Here is a 23799-nt window from a genome sequence, read left to right as displayed (position 1 = left end):
CGCACACACACACGGGAACATTACTCAGCCATAAAAAAATTAAAACAAGGAAATCCTACCATCTGCAACAACGTGGATGAACCCCCGAGGCATTACACTAAGTGAAATAAGTCAGACAGGGAAAGACAAATACTGTATGATCTCACTTATATGCGGAATCTGGAAAAAACAAACTCCCAGAAAATGAGGTCAGCCTTATTACCAGAGACAGAGGGTGGGAGAGGGGAAACTGGAAAGAGATGGTCAAAAGATACAAACTTCCAGTTATAAAGTACTACAGACATAATGTACAATGTGATGACTATAACTAACTGCTATGTCATATACAGAAAAGTTGTGAAGGGAGTAAAGCCTGTAAGTTCAAATCACAAGGAGACAGTATTTTCCTTTTTACTGTATCTCTTCCAGAAGACAGATGTTAGCTGAGCCTACCGTGGTGATCATTTCACAGTACATGTAATCCAACCATCACGCCGTATGCGTTAAACTCACACAGGGACGCACATCCATTATTTCACAATAACACTGAAACAAAAAGTAATTGTGGTAAAACACATACAATTTACCACCCTAATTGTTTTAACGTGCAGTTAGTAGGGTTACATACGTTCACATCACTACGCAATCAACCTTGAAAGCTTCTTCATCTTGCATCTCCATAAAACAACATCTCCCCACCCCTCTGTCGCCCATCGCCCAGCCCCGAGCAACCACCATTCTAATTCCTGTCTCTATGAATGTGACTACTTTAAGTGTGTCATGTAAGTAGAATAATACATCACTTGTCCTTCTGTGACTGGCCTATTTCACTTAGCGTAATGTCTTCAAGGTTCCTCCCTGTTAGAGCATGTGTCAGAATGTCCTGGCTTCTTAAGGCCGAATGATGTGCCGTTGTGCGGGTCTGCCACACATTCATCTGTCCAGGACACTGAGATCGCTTTCTCCCTCTCGGCTATTGTGAGTGACGCAGCTATAAACATGGGCATACGCAGACCTCCTGGAGACCCTGCTTTCAATCCTCTTGAGCATATATCCACAAGGGGAATGCTGGATCACACGGTAGCACTGTTTTTAATATTCTGAGGCACCACCGTACCGTTTTCCATAGCAGTACACTATTTCCATGCACCATTCTACATCCCCATGAGCAGTGCACAGGGCTCCAATTTTTCTGTATCCTCAACAAACACTTGTAATTTTCTGTTGCTTTTTTTTTTTATAGTGGCCATCCTACAGGTATGAGATGGTATCTTACTGCAGTTTTGATTTGCATTTCCCTAATGATTAGTGATATTAAACATCTTTTCATGACCTATTAGCCAGCTGTATAGCTTCTTTGGAGGGGTCAAAAGTGACTTAGAGTTCAAGAAACACTAGCACAGAACCTACATTTCTCCAATGAGGCCAAAGACACAAGTTGGCCTGAGACTATCCGCACACATACCTTTTAAACTTAAGAAAAGGATATCAACAAGATGCCCCACTTAGGCATCAGCAGAAGATCTAATAACTCATTTGAGTCATTAAGACAAAAGCCAGCATCTCCCCAATGAGGCCTGACATGGTACTTGCTATGTTGCTGACCGCTTACCTTTCAGTGGGTAGCTCTCACATCTAAAAGACCAGATAAACTGGCTGAACTGTCTCTACCCAGTGGCCCCATGACATCTCTGACACTGGAGCTGGACCACAAGAACCCCAGCTACACTTTTAACTTAGGGAACTAAATAACAGAGGACAGAAGCTCCTGGCTGCTGCCACTAAGACTCCCCCCTCTCCCCGCAACACACACAAAATGAGCTGATCAGAGTGAAATTTATGTGTTGGTTACTCTGTCAAGACTAAGGTCCAGGGATGACGCTGAAGGTGACGGGCTCCTGGGCGGCTCACTCAGCAGCCACCCCTTTGTCAGACCCTTCTGATCTGAGGATCACCTGCCGGGCACTGAGTCAGGCTCTCCTACACCAGCGCCACAGAGCTGCTACTGGAGAGCCCACTGTGTCAGCACTCGGGGACACACAAAGGCCCAGTTCAAAGCCACAGAATGGCTCCAGGTTGGAAGCTAAGCCACAGCAGCAGATTACAACCAAAACTCATTTTACTACTTTTGAAACTAAATAGTTTAATTTTTCTTTCATGCTCTACTTCAAAAGACATAGTCCTATAGACCCTGTTCTTTTTCTTTCTTTCTATTGATTTCAGAGAGAGGAACAGAGAGAGAGAGATAGAAACAACGAGAGAGAGCCACTGCTCGGCTGCCTCCTGCATGCCCCTGGCTGGGGATCGAGCCCACAACCTAGGCATGTGCCCTGACCCGGAATCGAACCGAGATCTCCTGGGTCATAGGTGGATGCTCAACCGGTGAGCCATGCCAGCCAGGCTGAACCCTGTCCTTTGTGAGGCACTGTCCACTCAAGGCCGGCAACTCTGGGGTTCGCGTGAGCATTTCATAAACACCTGCTGACCTGAATGAAAGCAACTTCACATGTTAGAAGGTCTCTCTGGGCACAGACTAAGCAGGATCCCTCTCAACTGGGTCTGCCTGGAAGATCCATGCACAGCCCACAGGGAAGTGTCCCGGTAACGAGCATGGTGCCGCCCAGAGAAAAGGCAAGGGGTGAGCAAGGACAAGTGCGTGCGTGCCAGCTACCGGGGATGCCCACCAGCTGGTCCACAGCTCCAGTCAGCCCCGCAGGAGGGACACAGCCTTAAACTGCTGCAAGGAGAATGTAGCCAGTATTTATGAGGAATTCACTGACGCGAAGGGTGACCGCTGAGGGAAACTATGGAATTGCTGTCCCCGAGGAGTCTGGCAAATTGAACAGATACGTATCTGTCACGCTTCAGCTGTGATTTTTGTCTGGAAGCAAGACAATGAATAGGTCAGATTTTCAGCACCCCTGACTCCGGACTCCTTGACTAAGGGAATTTTAACTTGACTAAGTTAAAATTTTTTTGTTGATAGGGTCTGAAGAGATCGAAACAACAGATCTCCAGTGAGCATTTTTGTGGGTTTTTTTTTTAAAGAAATAGTTAAAAGCCCCTCATGTCTTTAAACAGAAAAAATATATACATATGAGGTATACCAACCTGCAACAATAGGTATAATATCAGGTATACTAACATGGCACGAGGCCTACAGCTGACCGAGAGATCATTTAAGTGAAGTTATTCTGGAGTAATTATATGATGCTAAGACTGTGCATACTTGGCAAAACTTGTATGTTGTGTACACACTTTTTATAATTATTTTTAAATTATTGAATAATTATAAAATATTAGAATATTTAAAAATTGACCACAATCTTGTGAACCTAAAAAAAAAAAATCCATCTTTCATTTTCTTAATTCCTTCCAATCCACATTCATATGACCGTGCTGTGTAGCTTTTTAAAATAAAATGATAAGTAAGAATGGAAGATCAATCACCTGCCCAGGAAACGTGCAGCAACGTGGAGGAATTTCCCAAATACGTCATCACAATCCCGGCAGCCACTATGTCCTACTAAATCCCAGAGCAAACATCTTTCAGGAGGACATTCAAGATTTACCTTTTCTTCATATACCTTCAGCTTGCCTTGAACTGATGCAGCAAGTTCCCCAAATCTCCACTTCCGGACAGTGTAGAGTTTATAGCAAAGGAAACTAAAATTCTCCAGCTTGGCTTTGTCTCTGGCCCTGGGCCAGCTGCCCAGACGGGGCAACCACAGGGCAACAAGAGGCAGCCCCTGGTGGGCCAGATGGTGCTGCGAGGAGGGCTGGGAGTCACCGACGACAGAAAGCAGAACAGAGGCGTGGGGACACTCCACAAAAGCAGACTTATGGCCGAGCACGGCAGTTAGGGATGCTCAAGTTCTACATCATGAGATACCAACGAGGCTTCTCACATAATTCCAGAGAATTTCATACTGAAGCAGAGCTTCACCATTGTCCAAGGCTAATGTTTCAGACAGTGATTAGAGCTAAGGAGGAGATAAGAGCAGGCCAAACCATCATTAACTCTAACAATACCTACCAGGTTCCCTTTACTTTCAGGGGGAGGCTGGGAGGAGCTTCAGTCATTAAGGAGACAAGTCTCAGAATCCTAGTATGGTTTGTGTCAGAGAACTTAGGTTTAAGTCCTGCTTCCGTGTCTCAAAGAGCATGTGAGTCTCTGGGCAAATTACTTATACTTTCTGAATCTCATTTTCTGTATTTGCAACTTGAGGATAAAAATATCTGCCCTATCTACCTTATATAGATTGAGAATCAAGTGTGAAAATATATGTGAAACTAAAAAAAAACTCTGTGAAATGCAACACACATTTACAGCACTATTATTAACTTTTAACTACAAATTTCATTTTATGTACTATAAAATCAGAGCTTACAACAGTCTGCTGTTTCAGATATTTTATTAACTATTAATTATTATATATGTTCATATATATACAGGGTAGGGCAAAAGTAGGTTTACAGTTGTTTGTATGGAAAATAATACAATAGACCAGCCGGTGCGGCTCAGCAGCTGAGCATCAACCTAGGATCCAGGAGACTGCAGTTCGATTCCTGGTCAGGGCACATGCCCAGGTTGCGGGCTCGATCCCCAGCAGGGGATGTGCTGGAGGCAGCCCATCAGTGACTCTCTCATCATTTACATTTCTATCTCTCTCCCTTTCTTGCTCTGAAATCAATAACAACATGTTTAAAAAAATAAAAGATAAAAATAAAGCACTCTGTTCTTTACCAAAAAAAGGAAAGAAAATAATACAAGAAATAATACAAGAATAAACTCAGTGTTTCACATATTCACAAATGTAAACCTACTTTTACCCCACCCTGTATATGTGTGTGTGTATGTATGTGTGTGTTTATATATATACAAATTCCAGTGTTAGCACCTGTCTGATTCTGATCAACTCCCCAAATTATTACAGCCATATAAAACTATCTAATTTCTCACACATCTGTCACATGCCAACAAAAGCAATAACATAGCCATGTACTTGTATTATCAGTTACTCATGCTAGAAAATGTAAAAAATAATAACCTAAGTGCTCGGTGAACAACTGGCAGTGCCTTAACACAGTCATTCTCAACCATGGCGATTTGGGCCCCCAGGGGACATTTGGCATTATCTGTAGACATTTTCAGTGTCACAACTGGGATCATGCTACTGCAGCTCATGAGTAGAGGTCAAGGATGCTGCTAAACATCCCTAACCCACAGGACAACCCCTGCAACAAATAATAATTTGGCCCCATATGTCAATAGTCTCAAGGTTGAGAAACCCTGCCTTAAAGTTTTACTGCCTGTCTCATTAGAAACACTAAAGTACAAGCAAATACAATATGCCTAAGTCTCTAAAGCAAAAGCATTCACGTCAAGGGTCCAACTTACAACGCTGTAAGTATCACCCACGCCTGCTCTTCTCACCTTGCACCAAGAACTGCAACTCAGGACCACAAACTCAATACGGAGACTCCAAGGAGCTCATTTCTAATCATAAGGGGACTCGAACCCAATTTGTATGAAGAGCAGGAGAGAGGAACATCTGTTCCCCACGGGAATGATGCTGAGGAAGGGTGATCCTTATAAATAAAGTGGGCAAAAAGCAAGCTGCTGCCCAGGGCCTGAAAAGCGAGGCACCCACTGTGCAGTCCCATTGACTCTATTTCAGTTCAGCAGGACCCTTCCAAATGCTTGTTAACAGATGAATGGATAAAACAATGAGCAGCAAGGAATGCCCAGGACCAGGGCTCAGGCGGCAGGCATGGCTGGCATTCGGAGGCGGGAAGTGATAAATCCTACAGAGACAATAGCCAGCTTTCTGCACAGTTCACCACCTCGGTCAGCAATTTATCACAAGCAGGGCCTCCGCGCTCACAACCGCTTCATAAAGAATTCTCACATCTGCAGCATTGCTCATGAAGTGTTTGTCAAACTATGGGTCATGGATTCATTTAATGACTTGATACCAGTATTTTTAAATGAGTAGAAGAGAACAGAACAGAATAAAAATAGAAGAGCAGAGAATATAATAAAATGGAACAGAAAATAAGGGTACCTCCCAATAAGGGTGAAAGCTGTTCTACGACACTAAACTGTTACAGATGCGTATCATTTGCTTATATACTGGGCTGTGGAGTAAAAGTATGTATTTTGAGTAATGTTCCCAGGAAGAGTTTGAAGAACAATGACATGCAATCACACACAAGTGGCAGTTTTGCCAGAATGGAGCATCTCTTCCAGTAAGACCCAAGGACAACCAAAATCTAGAGCGTCTCAAAACATTTGAAAAATCCTTGCCCAAGGCAAATACTTCACCTAGAGACAGGAAGGATGACCAAAGAGCAGGGCTGTCCATCGTGAAGGGCAGGTCTGGGCCCCACGGCTTAGGACCCAGGTCCTCACCCTTTCCCATTCTACAGGTTAAGAGAAGCTTTCACTGGACAGTCACGTTCTTCTTATGAAAGTCAAAAATGATCCCAGAAAAGAAGTTAACCCAAGAACTGAATCTTGAAGGATGCGCGGGATTCTGCTAGATGACGGAGGGAAAGGAAAGGACGTTCTGAGGAAGGGGGAACAGCATGTCTAAAGACACGGCACCCCGTGAGTGCTTGCTGAATCCATAAATGACTGAATCAACGTGAACTAAATGGGGAGAGGCCCCCACCCACCCCCTAATTCGGGAACATGATAAGGGCAGCAGGGCCTGAGCTCAGGGGGCAGGGACAAAGTTGAGAGAGATGAGAGGGAGGTCAGGGGAAAGGGGAGTGAGGGAGAGAAGGCTGGGGAGGCCTGGGCAGTCATTTGCCCGTGACCCCTCACCACTCCTCAACCCTACTGTCCTCAGAAGCACCACAGTGTGAACCATCTCCTGGGGACACTCTGGGATGCCATCGGGAAGGAATCCGCAGCAGGCAATAGCTCAAAGACCAGTGTGGGAGGCGGCGCTGGCGAAGCAGGAAAATGTTCTTAGTGTTGGCAGGAGCTCGGGAAACTGGAGTGAAATAACAGTTCCACGCAGCGACTCAATGTGAATTTTTGGAAACCCTCCTCTAACATCTACCTGTGTGCTGGGCACCCTGAGAAAACAAAAGGGATGTGTGATCCGATCCCGTCCCCAAAGGACGTATCAGCTTGAGCAGGGGGAGCCATTCCGAACACAAAACATTTGTAGAATCAACAAGCGAGCTCATGGCAACTTCGGCAGGCCTGAGTTTATGAGAGAGTGGTGAGACCAACAATCCCACAAATATTACTGGTATGTTTTTGGAATGTCAGTGAGTGGAGAGGCCCAGCTACATCTGAGCTATCAGAGAAACTGAAAATATCTGGGGGATTTTTTTAAAAAATCACCTTTTCAACCAAAATTAGAGCTAATATAGTCTAGAATTCTTCAACTCTGGTCAAGATAAAACGCTTTTCTTATTTTTCTTTTAGAAATGACCAAAGTGCATTCATTCTATACGTTTATCCACCCTCTTTCTAGCATGTTGGTGTGTTTTTTATATATATCCAATGTTCAGTCCCACTCTGCCTTTTCTCCCAAGTCTACTTCAAGTCTCACCCACAATTTAGCCAACATCCTGGTCTCTACAGACCCTGAACCGCATCGACTGCCGGAACCAAAGATTTGCAAGATTCAAAATGGTTAGCATGACTTTTAAATAACCTTTTTTTTTTTTTAAATTCTTACGAACGTGAGCCATTCCACAAAAAGCGAGTCTAGGCGTGGGCAGGCACTTCCGAAGGGCGCCCCACAGTGGACACCGAAGGCCGTGCGCTGGGGTCGCAGGCTGTCACACACGGCTTCGCGCGCACTCGGAGGGGGACCTGTCCGCAGGGCCGCTCCAGCGCATCGGAAGCAGGCGCCGAGCTCCCAGGCCTCAGTCCCAGTCTGCGACCAGAATGCAGCACGGTAACTGCACCAAGTTATTCTTGGCAAACGCTTCTCCACTGTACACTGTTCCATTTCAGTTAGAATGTGAACAGGCTTCAACCGCACATGCTGCCCCCTCGTTTTAAATAAGTGCTTTCCTCACCCCCGTGCACGTGTAACTTTTCAGCTTCAGCTTGGCTGGCGGTCTGATTTGAGAGTTCAGCTCTATATGTCTATGTCCTCAGGCTATAGTATAACTCGTTCCTAGGCCTGCTTTTTTTTTTTTTTTTTTTAAATATATCTTTATTGATTTCAGAGAGAGGAAAGGAGAGGAAGAGAGAGGTAGAAACATCAATGATGAGAGAGTCATTGATCAAGCCTGCAACCTGGGCATGTGCCCTGACCGGGAATCGAACCCCGATCCCCTGGATCCTAGATCGACACTCAACCGCTGAGCCACACCCGGCCGGGCAGGCCTGCATTTAAAAGCAAGCCAATCACTGCTGAATTTTTCTCATAAATCATATGATTATTCACAATAAACCTGATGAGATTTTAGCTAGCAACTTTACAGAAACTTTCAGAAAAGAAAAAAAGTATTAGTAGGTATAGTTTAAATTTCATAATTTACAGGAATTTAAAAAAATTTGGTACCTAACATAAATGGACATGCAGAGGGAGAGGTAAGGATTTATTTAATAATAATAATAATTCTGAGCTGCTGTGCCAGGGCTACCTGGGCACAAGCACCCAGCAGCTTCTTATTCATCCCTATTTGATGGGAACGGAAACTTGAACCCAGATCACTAAGGGCAATCAGTATTTTTTTCCCATATGCATTACATCAAAATAATTTTAAATTTTTCTGTAATTTTTAATCTGAAATTATTCCACATATTTCTTAAAGTATGACACCTTTCAGGCTCCCCTTTTAGAAAATGGTTGTGATCTATGTCCCCCTCCTATAAAAGGCACTGAAAAGTCTTTTCTCTGGAGGTAGCTCTTTTCCAGGTAGCAAAAGGCTTTGGCTGCTGAGGATGGGGAGGGGAGAAAGAAAGCATCTGAAATTTTAGGTTAACTAAGGAGCTTCAAAGTTAAAATGTATTTATTTTTTTCTGCTGGTTTACAAAGACCACTGCACAAATGAGAATTTTGTTTTCTTTTTTGTTTTGTTTTGCCTTTCTATTGCTTTTCAGAGAGAGTGGGAGAGAGAGAGAGAGAAAACCATCGATGTGAGAGAGACACATTGATTATTTGCCTCCCACACAAGCCCCGACCAGGCCCGAGATTGAGCCTGCACAACTGAGATATGTGCGCTTGGCTGGAATCGAACCCAGGACCCTTCAGTCTGTGGGCTGACGCTCTAACCACTGAGCCAAACTGGCTAGGGCGAGAATTTTGTTTTCTTGATAGCTTACACTTCATGCCATCATTCTAAATACCCATTATAACTTAGACTATACCTCCCAAAGGCTGTGGGGGTAGGCCATGGTGACCAAGGCCAACTGGATGGTGCTCAGACCATGGAATAACAAAGCATCTTCCTGAAGCTTCGATTTCATCTAGTGCTAAGTAATTTAAAAATCGCTTCCCTAGTAAAGAAATACATATCATAAATAACAATTTACCTTTTTAAGAAAAAATATAGGAGTTCAATGATACTTAGCATTTGCATTAGGTTGCTTCAGCTACATCATCAGGTTCCGGGTAGGCTACACTTTCACTGATTAATGCTATAAATGTTTAGTGAGTCGCTACTCTGTGCTACACATGGTTCCAGGCCCTGGGGATACAGCAATAAATAGACCCCCCCAAAATTTCCTGATCCCAGGGAGCTTATATTATAGTGGGAAGCGGTGAACAATAAACAAGGAAAATCAGTATATTATATATTAGAAAGTGGTAAGTACTTCAGCAACAACACACAGAAGGGAAGGGGGAAACAGGCAACGTGAGGGGAAGGTGCTCTCATTTTAAGAAGGGAAACAGAGGAAGGCCTCCCTGAACGGTGACATTTCAGCAGGAACTTGCAGGAGGGAAGACCATGTAGATGCTGGGGAAAGAGCACTTGAGAGGTGCAACAGGCAGTAGGCCGGCGTAGCTGGGGCGGCAGGGGTCAGAGGGCGGATGGGGAGCCAGAGCGCGCAGCCCAAAGGGACATTTTAAGGACTCTGACTTTCACATGGAGACTGGAAGTCATGATGGGAGGGCGATGGCGGGGGAAGGCTCCTCACGGGGCCCATACTGTGGCCGCCCTGTGGATCTGGACCGTCCGCAGCAAAGTGGGAGCCGTGGGGCCTGTTAGGCTAAGCCGGGTGAGAGGTGACGTGGGTCGGAGTCAGGTGGGGGCGTAGGAAATGGCCTGGGTCCGGGCAGGGTTGAAGGGAGAGCCGGCCGGATGGACAGGGGTGCATGGTCACAGACCAAGGACAATGGCACGGCTTTCAGGCTAAGCCGCTGTGAGAATGGGGGAGGAGAGCAGGCTGGGGAGGAGACAAGGAGCTGGCTTCTGCACAGGGCAGGTCTGAGTGTCTGTTGGACATTAAAGTGGCAGCACTGAGGGCACAGCGGATACAGGAGCCTAGCATTCAAGGTGGGCCTTAGGTACACACCTGCTGTCTCCATACGAAGATGCTACTTAAAACGTACACGCAAGGGAACAAGTTAACGCAGGAAAGAGCCGAGGCGCAAAGGGGCCCTGCAGCACCCCAACGTGGAGAGGCCAAGGGAACCAGGAGGAAACGGGAGGAGCAGCCAGCGAGGCAAATGAACGGGAAACCAAGAGAACACGTTGCCCTCAAAGCCAACTGGAAAAAAAAGTCATTTCAGGGAGGAAACCATCAGCGTGAGTCAAATGCTTCCGATATTTCTAAGATCAAGGACTGAGAACAGGGCCCCGGAGGGGATCAGAGAACTTGACCAGAGCAGGGTGGGGGTGGAGAACGCGGGGTGGAGTGCGTTTGAGGGTGAGCTCATGAAATCGAAGACGGTGAACAGAGACAACTGGCTCAAGGAGCTTTCCTGTAAAGGAAGGGATTTTTTTTTTAATGGTGGTGGTGGTGGTGAGTCTGTGAGCTTTTAGGAGAAATCCCAGCCTGCGAGTGGAAGTGCCTGGAGAGAAAATGTGACGTGGTAGAGAGAGGGGCAGCTGCCAGTGCTGTCCTTGGGCAGGCGAAGGGGAAGGGCTCGCAGGCACGTGAAGAGGGCTTGTCCCGAGAGCAATCACCCTCTGCTATCAGAGAAACACTGGGAGGGCATCTGAGGATAGCTAACTATATAGGCAGGGCAGGGCACCAGAGTGACAGCCCCAGTGAGGAAGTCGTTGGGAAATTGCTTATCACTGTGTCTTCTTAGAATTTCCATTTTCCCCCTGTAAGTCACATGTGAAAGTAAAAAGGGTAACTGAAGGTTTTTGCTAGGTTCCAGTAACTTCTGGGGTCCTGTTATTGTTGTTTTGTATGTAATGGGGGGGGCTGTTTTTGATTCACTGGCGGTCATTCCATCAATTTTCAGTACGATATGTGCATTGACATATATGTGAGTGTATGTGTATTGCATGAATTTATGTACACTTGTCACAAAGGCCTTTCCTCCCTGCTACCTCTTGATGCCATGGGTGTCCCTGGTTTGTGTCTGTCTCTGTATAAATGCTTCCTCTCATTTGTCTTTAAGATGCCTTTTTCCACTTTCCAGGAGTGGCTACAGATGACTTGAAAGCAAATCTCTTTTCAGTCTCTCCACTCGGAGCTGCTTTCCATTGGCTTCAGTCACATGGAATTTTAGCTTTCGCAAAATTAGCCTGCAAACTCCATACCTCTTTGCCCCCTTTGCATCTGTTTTAGAAACCCTGCTCTAACAATTCCGCAGCTATGGAGATGCGTCATGGTCGAGCACCAAACAGCACAGGGATCATTTTCGCTTTCCGATGTTGTCCTAAAGACACCGGGGATTGTGAAACCTTTATTTAAGTCCTAGGGACACCCAGGACCCACTTCCTCCTGACACAGTCGGGAGCTTCTACCACACCCCTTTCTGAGAGTCAAAGGATAACTCATCTATCACTTTACATGTAGTTTATTTTCCCGAAAGTGCCTTACATTACCTTGGCACTAAAAGCCAGAGCCCATCTGCTGGGTCTCCCCCCCCCCCCCCCCCCCATAGCCTCTCTCTTATTAGGAGGCTGGGAACTACCAAAAACTAAACAGTCTTCTACTGGAATGGGAGCATGAAAAAAAACCTCCTAATCTAAGGCTGAAACAAGACCAGATTGGCAGATGATGTCTCATCAAAGCTGCCTCATCACCAGAGGTTAGAGTAACACACGTGCAGCTAGAATTCTCTCTGGCAACAGTCAATGGGAACGAGGGCCACCGACCGAGCGCGCGGCTTTGAACTTCATTAGGATCCAAAAAAAACACGTGTCTTTGATTTGTCTCTGGTGAGAGGTTTAAGTCTGTCTGGCTCGGTAATAAGGTAGGTAAGCAGAGAAAGGAAAGAGGGGAGGAGAGGGAAGGAGGGAAGGAAACGGACAGATACCTGTGGACATACAGATACAGGTACCTATGTACACACCTGCATACATACACATGGATACATACGTCTCCAGTAATTTACAGAGCTATGTCAGGATGTGCCAAAGCATTTGCAATTAAAGCAACAGGTAGTGTTAGGAAATGACTAACAGGATACCCGGGATCTCATCCCAGATCGACAACTGACCACCTCAGTAGCGTTGGACAAGCCACTTCCGTTCTGCTGGTTTTCCATTTGAGAAACTGTCTAAGGCCCCTTGTCAGCTCTACAACACTATGGCCGATACACAGCTGAAACAGTATAGAACACACTCTTGGGACGCTGAGGTTCAAGCCTCCTACCGTTTGCAAGCCCATTTTAGACAGGACCAAGTAATCAAAAGACACTCGCCCACCATTATTAGTATTCAAGCTATTACAAACACATTTAGTGCTTTTGTGTGTCAAGAGTCAGAAATTCAGGCTTATCTACCACTATTACTACTTTTTCCTGTCTGTAATATTGTTGCTATTTTTTTTTTAATATATCTTTATTGATTTCAGAGAGAGGAAGGGAGAGAGATAGAAATATCAATGATGAGAGAGTCATTGATGGGCTGCCTCCTGCATGCCCTCCACAGGGGGTCGAGCCCGCACTAACCTTGGCTCTTCTCAAGCACAGTTGTGGACACCGAGACAGAATCATCTGTTTCACTTAGTGGATAAGTGGGGACCACTTTGCAAGCACAATCTCTTGGCAAGGAGGCTGACCCTTATCGCACACACCCAGGCATCCTCCAACAGGCCTGGTCTCAGGAGGGGGCTTTGCGGGTCACTCCCTCTGCACTGAACAACTGAAAGGAAGGTGTTATCTATTTGCACTCGAAACACTGTTTAGAGTCTGCTGAGTGTGGACTGGAGTCATGCGGTTCCTCACCAGCCTTCAGTCTCTGTCTAGGAACTCTGGTGAAAATCAAAGCAGTTGACAAGTGTCAATGTGACTAGAGAAGACGTCGGGCCACGCTTGCTCTGACCCTGCTCTAGATGGCCACGGGCTCTGTCACAGCAGCACATTCTAGACCCAAAGCAAAAGTACCAAATGCAGTGTAACCACTGCATCTGTTCATTCTACCCTCCCTGGGCAGCACTCGCCACTGCTCCACCCAACAGGCACTTCTGTAAAGGACAGGAAGGCGCTGGCGGGGCACCATGTGTCCACGCAGGAGACACTGAAGAGGCACGCACACCGCCCGCCCTCAAATGACTCACGGCCTCCTCACACTGCGAGTGAGCTGAAGACGTTTGGGCCACGGCGAAACGCTTCGACGTGTTAGGGAAAACCAGCAGCTATGCGGCGGGACCCCTACTTTCCAGAAATTATATAAATAATCTTCCAAGCTACAACAACTTCAATAGAGCTTCCTATTTCTGTCTCTCCACCTACCAATTTTCTGAGAATTACATGCCTGGCCAAATTAACGTAAAGCAGGGGCAGTCCCATGGCCAGCTGGGCATCCTCGGTCCCCGCTGATGAGCTAGCTCCATGCGGGGACACAGGTCTAAGGAATGAGCCACCTCTGAGGAAATCAGGCGCTCTGCTAAAACAAGGGCCCCCCCCACTCGGGTCACAAGGGATGCCATTTCTCTTTCAGAAAGTTCAAGACAAAAGTTAAGGACAAACATTAACAAACGGTGAACCTCAAATTACGAGCCTGAAAAGAAACTCTTCGACCAAGTAGCTCACTGAACTCAAAACTAAGGTTATATAACCACCAGGAGACTACAACATACAAACTCTGTCACATTTTTAACAGCCTTTTGTGTCTGGTAAGTGTAAGGTAACAGAGTCATTAATGCCTTAAGGTGATTCAGACTGAGAGCTGGTACTTTTTTGAGATATCAGGAAAAATAAATCCACACAAATAGGCACCATCGGTTTTGGGGGAATTAGTAAAATGGGGTGGGCAACTGCAATAAGTCACCAGTAGGTGTGTAAAATCATACAGACGCCCCAAGTTCAAGGAAATACATTCTCTTACGCACAGCAACGTGTGCAGCCGACACACAAAATAATGTAAAACAAAGAAAAGTCCGCGCACAATGAACCCCTGCCCGAAGGAACACGTCGAGAAAGGTCTGTCTCACTTATAAAACTCAGTCTTAGCTCCAGACGGGGAAAATAAACATTTGTAACCTTACCTTTGCCAGCGCTCCGGATGTAGCCCGTGTTTCTCAGGCCCTCTTCACAAGCAGAGCCCTTTCAGAGCCCAGGTCCCTACAGGCTCACCGGCTCCGTCTCCTGCCTGCGCCTGGCCGGGAGGGAAGCGGCGTCCAACACCCCAGCGCTCAGCCGTTGGAGCTAAAAGCGGACCCTGTGCGACGCCGCGTGTATTTCTGTCTGCCAGCTACACACCCTCATCATGTTCACTTTTTTCCATTGGTGGGAGAGTGTGATGCAGGCCTCACCAGGAGCGGTTTTCCACGGGCGGCGTGCAGCGCGCGGCCGGCGGCCTGGCTCAGACCTGGGGCAGGCCTCCCGCGGGAGCCGCATTCCAGAGGCCCCGCCCGGCCGGCCGGAGGCGCGCCGGGCCCGCCGCTCGGCTGGGCTCGCGGGATAAAGGCTCCCTCTCTTGCAGCAGCCTCCCGGGCTGCGTTCTTTTAAAAAGCCTTTTAGCAGGAAGAACGCACACCGACCATCCTTGTGTTTAAAGCGGGAGTAAACGCTCCGTCTCCGGAACCGCAGCTGGAATGCTCCGCTCGTAAAAGCCCTGCCTCAAGGGCAGCCCTTCGGAATAATTCTGTGATTCGCAAAATATTGAGCGCGCACTTACTCTGTGTTCCCGGCCAGGGTTCTTTCCTTTGTGAGGGAGCAGAGCCACGGTGGGCGACTCTGGAAGTCCTTGTTAGCCCAACAGGTCACTGGTTTAGCAAGTATATGCATTCAGTGGCCTTTTACAAACTGACAGACCCGAGGCTCAAGTGTTCTTAAAGTCTGCTGCATCTTCTGATGAAAGGCCTTCAGTGTAAAGTTTACCCAAAAGATAAAGCAACGTTTTCAGATCACTTTATACGAGTTATGGGGGGGAGGTGCTGAATGGAAGGAAAGAATTATATCTCCATAGTGTTTAAATTTTTAAAATGATATTCTAGAGAAGAAAACAGTTTAAGCAGAAGTTTTCAAGTTGCCCTGGAGAAATATGTGACAAGAACCTTTTAAGGTCATATTTTCATTATTTTAAAAATGTGAATGGATCTGCGTATGCGACAGACAAGATTTTTACTTAATATTAAAGATCAGATTCTACTTTAGACATATAAGCTTTTAATTCCTTATCTTGATGAAAATGAATCATTACGCACACACGCACGCACAGAAGGTCTTCCACACAGTTTCTATGTGGTTAATTTATGCTTGAAGCTACGCTTTCTAATCTTAATTGGCAAATAATAAGAACCAGTCCCTAAGATCATCAGTCTACTAGCCATAAACACTAAACTGATTTCCACAAAAATTTTAGTGCGAACACAGAACCAAGGAATGTTTAGTCCTGGAGGACTAGACCTGTAAAACTGCCTAAGCCAATCCCTTCACTGTATGGACAAGTAACCAGAGACCTTAGATGACTTGCCCAAGGTCACACAGCTGGTCAGCAGCAGGCAGCACAGCCAGGACCTGCCACCCCAGTAACCACAACCCCTGGGACTAAAGTCAGAAGGTTGCCACGGAAGCCAAGTCACATAACAGAAAACATGGGAATTCCCAAAACGTTACCTTGACGTGTGTGTGTGTTTAAAAAAATACTCCGGGTAAACATGTAAGAAGCAAGAACACTGGGGTCATTGGAGCTCCTACTCCTCTATATCCGGCAACAGTGTTTCTGTTATTAACAAAAAAGTAAAATAAAATATCAGCCAGCACCTAGCAAGCACATTTCTTCCATATAACCTCGAGACAAGCACTACTCCTTGATACAAGGGAGAGGATTTATGTTGGGAGGAAGAAGGAAATTTAAAGAGATGCTTCTAAGGTTAAAAAAAGTATCAGAAGGACAATTAACTGCATGGAGATATTTGCACGCCCCTGTCCTATTCCTGCTTCTAGATTTTAAGACAATTCTGACCTTTTGATATATTGTATGCATGGATCTCTGTAATCGGAATTGTCTCCAGCATTCCTCAGACACTGCCAGTGGGTTTGCATTGTCTGGTTCCATTTTATATCATTGAGGTCACCCAAGTAACTTTAGTTCCATGAGTCTATAAAGTCACTTGGGGTTTCAAACTATGTAAGATTTCTCAAGTTCTTTAGACTTTGCCCAACTGCAGTAAAATGCTCTCAATTTAGTATTCCATCCTAAAATTACAAAGCCCAGCATATTCCCAAATCATAAAACTAGAGTTTATCTAATGCTTCCTTCTGAGATAATAATATAGGGCGTACGTGTTAACATCTAAAATTAAATTCCTGGGCAAAGATCGCCGAAAATTATGGTGTAAATTACTACTTAAGAAGTAGCCTGTCCTCAAACACACAATGCAAAAGGGCACATGTGAAAGCAAATATAGCAAGATGTTAGCAATTACAGAATTCAAGTGGTGAGTTTACTGTTCACTGTACAATTCTTTCAACTTATCTGTATTTTTGCAAATTTTCTTAATAAAGAGTTTTGGAGAAATGGCATGTAACACACACACACACAGTCAACCTCGTAAAACAGGGAGTAGAAAAGTGGTAGAAGTAGTTGCCAGGGGCTGGGGGGCCGGGGGCGAAATAGGGACAGGTTGGTAAAGGGTACAAACTTTCAGCTATGACGTGAACGCATTCTGAGCATCCAGAGTGAAACAAGGTGACTACAGTTACAGCTGACATATTATTATACAAATGAAATTTGCTAAGAAAGTAGAAGTGAAATGTTCTCACATATATACAGGGTGTCCCCAAAAATGTATACACTCTTTAACAGCTGATAGCTCAATTTTGAAAATGAAGTGTATTTTAATAAACACTTATAATTATTCAAAGTGAGTATATATGTTTTTGGGACACCCTATATATATAAAAAAGATCCATGACGTACATTTTAAATGTCTTACAATTTTATATATCAATTATACCTCGATGAAGCTAAAACTTTAACACCGTGTTTTACTACAAGCCTAGCGAAGACTAAGCAAAAACTGTTGCTAACCTGACTGTAATCAAGAACATGACTATCTTACACTCTACTGTCACAAATCATAATAAAATGACAGGCCACAGGGTACAGTGAGAAGATCTCAGACTTCGAAACCAGTGGGCCTGGGTTAGCATGCATCTCCCAGAAACTTAGGAGCTTCTGAATGCCACTGCCTGCATCATAAAGGGGGGCTGATGATGACAATAATGCCCATCTCAAATAATAACATAAAGATGTGCTAATCTATAAATGGTTATAAGAAAAATTGACATTAAAAATACTAGAGTTGAAGTAACATGAGCGGTCAGAAATCACAGCGCTGCTTAAAATTCACGAAACTCAACTTCCAATCACCTCCACTTCTGAGGTCAAACACACCAATTTACAGAAAGAATGTCCCACCAAACATTCTTCCATTTTTCCATTGCTTTTCGGAGACAGTGGGAGGGAGGGAGGGAGAAACGGCGATGGGAGAGACACACATGGACCGCCTGCCTCTAGGGATGGAGCCTACAACCGAGGTACATGCCCTTGGCTGGAATCGAACCCGGGACCCTTTAGACGGCGGGCTGACACGTCAGCCGCTGAGCCACACCAGCCAGGGTTTAGCCTGTTTTGATGGCAAAGCAATACTTGAGTAGGGCAGGCTCGAGAAACATGCACCTGGAGGGCAACAGCCCTGCGAAGCGGCCGATGGAGGCGCTGGAGGGAACGAAGCAGAAGGAATGTTCACGAGACACTCCCAAGGCCCACAGGGAGGCGCCTGACTCGTCGGAAGGCTCGCTCCGTCCTAGCGCCTGTCCTGAAAGCAGGGCCTCCACACCAGCCCAGAACCGGGGACGCCCGAGACGGCAAGGCCTGAAGGGCCGCCTCCCGTGCGCGGGGCCGAAACCGCACACGTGCACCGGCCCCGTGCCGTTCACCGGCCCCCACTCTCCGTTCCCAGGGGCCCGCGAGTGCCTCTGCCCTGACCTCAGACCCTGCTGCGTGGCAAAGGGCAAGTCGCTCAATTTCTCAGTTTCTTAACCTATAAAATGGGGATAATTTACCTGCCTCACGGGGTTGCTGTAAGAATTGAGTAAATAATACATGCAGGTTGTTTAACTCGAGGCTGCCTGAGAACGTGAACTCCACAAAGCAGGGAGCTTGCTTCAGGTGTTCCCTGCTACTTGACACAGTACCTGGCACATGGAGAATGCCCAATAAATGTCCGGTGAGTGAGCGAGCGGGTGGGTGAGTGGGTGGGTGAGTGAGTGAGTGGGTGGGTGAGTGGGTGAGTGGGTGGGTGAGTTAGCGGGTGAGTGGGTGGGTGGGTGGGTGAGTGGGTGAGCGAGTGGGTAAGTGGGTGGGTGAGCGAGTGGGTAAGTGGGTGAGTGGGTGAGTGACCAGGTGAGTGAATGAGCGGGTAAGTTAGTGGGTGGGTGAATGGGTGAGTGGGTGGGCAAGTGGGTGAGTGGGTGGGTGGGTGAGTGAGCGGGGAAGTGGGTGAGTGGGTGAGTGACCAGGTGAGTCAGTGAGGGGGTAAGTGAGTGGGTGAGTGAGTCAGGGGGTGAGTCAGGGAGTGAGTGAGAAGCGTCAGTGACGTTGAGGGGTGGTGACCCCGAAAGAAAGAACAGTGTCTGTCACTGTCTATATCTTAGAGTCTGAGGCAGCTAAAACCCCTCTATTTCAAACAAGCCACTCACAAGTAATCAATGCCCACTGAGCTAAACTTTCAGTTTCTGCCTAATATCCCCAGCTGGTCTCACATTCCAGGCTGTCCTGGCCTCAAGAAAATGCCAGAGCAGCCCATGGCCCAACTTCTTTCAAATCAACAGCAACTGTAATATAGTTTAAAGTGCAACCCTAGCATGGTATGTGCTGCTTTAAAGATACAGCAAATCAAACTCCATCATCCTCTTTATAAAGCTTTTCCTCAGTGTCCCAAAGCATCAAGTGTGTAAAAAAACTTATAATGACAATGAGAGATTTTATGGCATAAATGTTTATAATGTCCAAGTGGTACCTTACACTACGTAACAAGCACACCCCAATAATTTAACCAAATGACCAGTAAATTACTTTTCCAAGAATAAGCAAGTATTAAGTGACATGAAAATTCAGATTTAAAACAAATTCTTAATAAAAGTTTTCCTTTAAAGGAACTTTTTTTCTATAGCCCATTATATCCAAATTAAGTACATCTGGACAATTGACAATTACTGACGATGTATAAAATCCTACATTTTGAAGTTAAATAGAATGTTTTATAATAAGTAAAGGTAATATTTTTATATAAATGATAAAATTCATATTAAAAATCATGCTACCAAAAATAAAACTACAAAATGAGTTTCATTCAGCTAAGGTAAAATGAAAATTTTCAGCAGAAAAAAAACCATTGAGAAAATACACTTGTAAAATTCTGGCTTCTAAATACTAGCCACTAGACACATCTGTTTACAACATGTTTGAAGCGTGATATGAACATTTAAGAAAGCACAAGTCACCTGCCCAGAACCAAATGTAATTAAAAAGCGTTATAGTCAGCCTCTCACTCCACTCACAATATTTTCCTTTTATGGACTGAATTGAAACTGTTTAAGCTGAAAGGTTCCTAATCGGTTTAATTCCTAGAATAATTAAATCTGAGTTTTCGAAGAGACATGGAGGTCACGTATCTGGCCCAATCTTGCTCCTAATGAGAGAATCTCCCACAGCAGCCTGACAGATGGGCCGCCCTTGGCCACCCAAACACGCTGAGTGAGGGGAGCTCAGAGCTCCATCAGGGAGCACATTCCGCAGTTAACCAATTGATAGATGAGAGCTCCTTCAAATCGGGGACTTCCAAGGAGCCATCCTACAGTCTCTCCACTAATTAGGCCCAGTCTCTCCATCCCTTATCAACACGCATCCTACTCCTCTCTGCCAGCCAATCCCCCCGCGAGCAACAGAAGTCAGCTTTCCCGGCTCTTCCCCGCTCTCCCCTCCCTTCCAGCTTATCTTCGCAATGAAGGCAGAACCACCCTGTAAAACAGAATAAACAAACAGAGCCAGGTTATGTTTTCCACCAAAAGTCAAATGCACATGAGAGAGTCCTGAGACTTCGGTCTGTGCCTTAGCAGGTTTTCTTGGTAATCCCACTCAGGGTAAATGAGGTGACAGACCCTCATCCGTTTGGTGCCAGAAAGTCTAGGGAGCGCTGGTGGTCCACCGGAGAAGGCGGAACGGAACCTAGCTCAAGAGAGCACATGCGCGTGCAAATTACACACTGTCCCCTTTCGCTGAGCCAGGAGACCCAACACTTGATCTTAGGGAAGGAGAGGGATTCTGCTGCCGAAAGAGAGAAAATGGCCTATAATAAAAGCAAAAGGATTATGTCTGAACAGAGAGAGAAAATGTTGCTGTCCAGAGTAGGAGTCACACTTACAAAGCTTCAGGGCTGTTTAAAAATGTAGGAATGGCCTTAGCGGGTGTGGCTCAGTTGGTTGGGCATCCTCCCACGCACTGAAAGGTTGCAGGTTCGAGTCCTGGTCAGGGTACATGCCTGGCTTGTGGGCTTGATCCCCACTAGGGGGCGTGTGCAGGAGGCAGCCGGTCAATGCTTCACTCCCACATTGATGTCTCTCTCCCTCCCTTCCTCTCTCTAAACTAGGGGTGGGGAACCTTTTTTCTGCAAGGGCCATTTGGATATTTATAACATCATTCAAGGGCCATACAAAATTATCAACTTAAAAATTAGCTATGAAAAAAGCTCCTAGGTTTATTGAATTTTGAGTCCCACCTGCGGTTGCCTTGGCTGGGCCAGACCAAATGATTTCGTGGGCCCTATACAGCCGGAGGGCTGGACATTCCCAACCCCTGCTCTACACAATCAATAAAAATATTTTTAAAAATTATTTTTAAAAATTTACAGTAATGCATAAAGAATTGCTTTTTTAAAAATGTATGAATGGAGCAGGCCTGAGTGCTGTATTCTTAAGAAACAGAAACCATCTGCTTGCCCATTAAATTGTACAAGTATTCTTCAGCACACAACACATTCCCTGCCCTATTTTCCTTGAAATATGAGACTCTGCAGAAATATCTTTAGTTTTTCCACCACTAATACAAAAGTAGACACAACCTTTTCCACTTTCTCCTAATTCTACTGTAAGAAAAACAAATTAGGTAAATGAAAGAAACGCAGTGGTGGGGATTGTAGCAACTGGACCACATGTGACCATCCACAGGGGCCGGCAGCCGCCCAGCTCCTCCCGGGAATGCAAGGCTCTATATTGCCAGATAAACCACATTTTGAAACCCAGCTAATGTCTTTAATATATAAAAATCAGAGTATATACTAAATAAAAGATCAGAAATTTATATAACACGAATATAAACATACTTCATCACAATCACTGTGTGAGGGAAATGCCTTTATTACCCACTTTTACAGAAGAAGAAACTGAGGCACTGAAGGTTACATAACCTGCCCGAGGTCACTGAGTGGGGAGACAGGATTCAAAGAACTCAGGCAGTCTAACTCCAAAAATATCTAGACTTTAGGCTTGAGTTGAGAAACAAGGACATGAAGCAGCCCGGGAAGGGCGGACAAACCGCTGCCTGGAAAGCTTGTGTGTGTCTGTGTGTCAGCAAGGTCAGCGTGAACGGCAGATGCGGCCAACGCCGCCAGGCAGGTACTTTAACATTTCAAACACTGCGCTGGACACTGGTCAGCTCTCCTGCTTTAGCACCTAACCCGCAACACCGATGTGTCTACCAGCAAAACGTCCCAGTGAGAACGAGACAACAGCTTGCACATCCTAGGTAGGCTCTTACTTTTGCTTAGTGGTTTCTTAGTGTCCGAGTCTCCTGAGCTCACCTGAGCTCACCACTCCAACCAGAAACGATATGCTCGAGAGCTGCCCTTCAGCAGGAGCTGCTAGCTTGCTTGGAGTTCAAGTGTGGGCTCTACCAGCCTTTGACACGTAGGGCGACAGAGGTGAACACTTCCCACCTCTGCTCCCAGAGAAGAGCAATGCGTGCAGCCTCCACATAGCGAGGACCACCCAGCACTGTCGGATTGAAGTGCGCTTGGAATAAGCCACTGGGACTGGGCAGCCCATGCCCTGCAGGAGTCGCAGCTACTGGCACCTGAGCAACACATTTAGGTTTCCCCACACAGGTCCGCACGCAAAGAGCGGTTAGCAGAGCTACAGGGGAAGCAGACATACAAGGTGTATTAACACCTTGGAGATGCACACGCGCCTGGGACTTACCCCTAGAGGAGTGTGGGGGACACTTCTGTATCTGTTCATTCGGCCAGAATGAGCTGGCTGGAGAGGTGTCTTTGTAATTCAAGCACAAAGCCCTGGAACAGAAAACAAAAACACAGGCAGGGTGAGAAACAATGCCTCAGAATCAGCATTCTGTCATTCAAGTTCAATTTCTCAGCACTCTGCCAGGCCTTGTGTTTGATACAGAAAGGGAACATCTGGAAGAAAAAATCAAGGGTTAAGTCATTAGCTGTAGAGGAAATGTGAGTCTCCCCACATCCTAATCGGGGAAGCAGACTTACTGCTTTGTCCCATAACTTCATATGGCTGAGCCATTTTATAAGCAGATACACGGAGGGGGGGAGGGAGGCAAAGAAAGGAGAGGGGATGGGAGGATGGATGGATGGATGGATGGATGGATGGATGGATGGATGGATGGATGAATGGACAGACGGACGGAAGGACAGACGAACAGAGCTTACTCTGATTAAGCCACTAGTCCCAAGGGGGCAGTGAGGCAGTGAATTATAAAAGCTCTGCTCTCGCTGAGCTTCATTCAAAAGGGAGGAAGCAGTGGGAACAAACAGGTAAATTAGCAAATAAGAAAAATGTCCTACGGCGATACCTGCAATGCAGTCAGGAAGATGGGAGAGTGGCAAGTGGCCAGTTTAAACTGGAAGCTCAGGAAATGGCTCTCTGAGACGGCAACCAGGCTGAGACCTGAGTGCTCTTTCGCAGTTGGGGAAATGATCCCTGGCAGAGAGACCACTGATCCCCGGCAGAGGGACCAGCCAGACCCTAGTAAGAACCGGCGTTCAAGGACAGTTATCGTGGACTGAGGGGCAGAGTTCAAATGCAAGTGGGTTAGGTCAAGGATGGGAGTTTTGTTACTTATTAAGCAAGAGGTTCCTGGGTCCCCTCTGATTGCAGAGACTAATACCTTCTTCCTCTTTGATATGACGTCTAGTGACACATTAACCTTCATGGCCCCACTAGCCAACATACCAGA

General features: G+C 46.0%; 1 protein-coding gene across 1 annotated transcript in view; it reads right to left on the bottom strand.

The window, feature by feature from the left end:
* Positions 1-23148, bottom strand: part of LOC148093154 (rho guanine nucleotide exchange factor TIAM2-like) — a 28733-nt gene extending 5585 nt beyond the window's left edge. The window contains 1 exon segment of the mRNA XM_087817785.1: positions 22794-23148. The gene's annotated coding sequence lies outside the window, so the exon portion shown is untranslated.
* Positions 23149-23799: the final 651 nt, after the last annotated feature.

Source organism: Miniopterus natalensis, chromosome 5 (genome assembly GCF_054644295.1).
Source record: "Miniopterus natalensis isolate mMinNat1 chromosome 5, mMinNat1.hap1, whole genome shotgun sequence".
Lineage (NCBI taxonomy): Eukaryota > Metazoa > Chordata > Mammalia > Chiroptera > Miniopteridae > Miniopterus > Miniopterus natalensis.
This window is presented reverse-complemented; position numbering and strand designations above follow the sequence as displayed.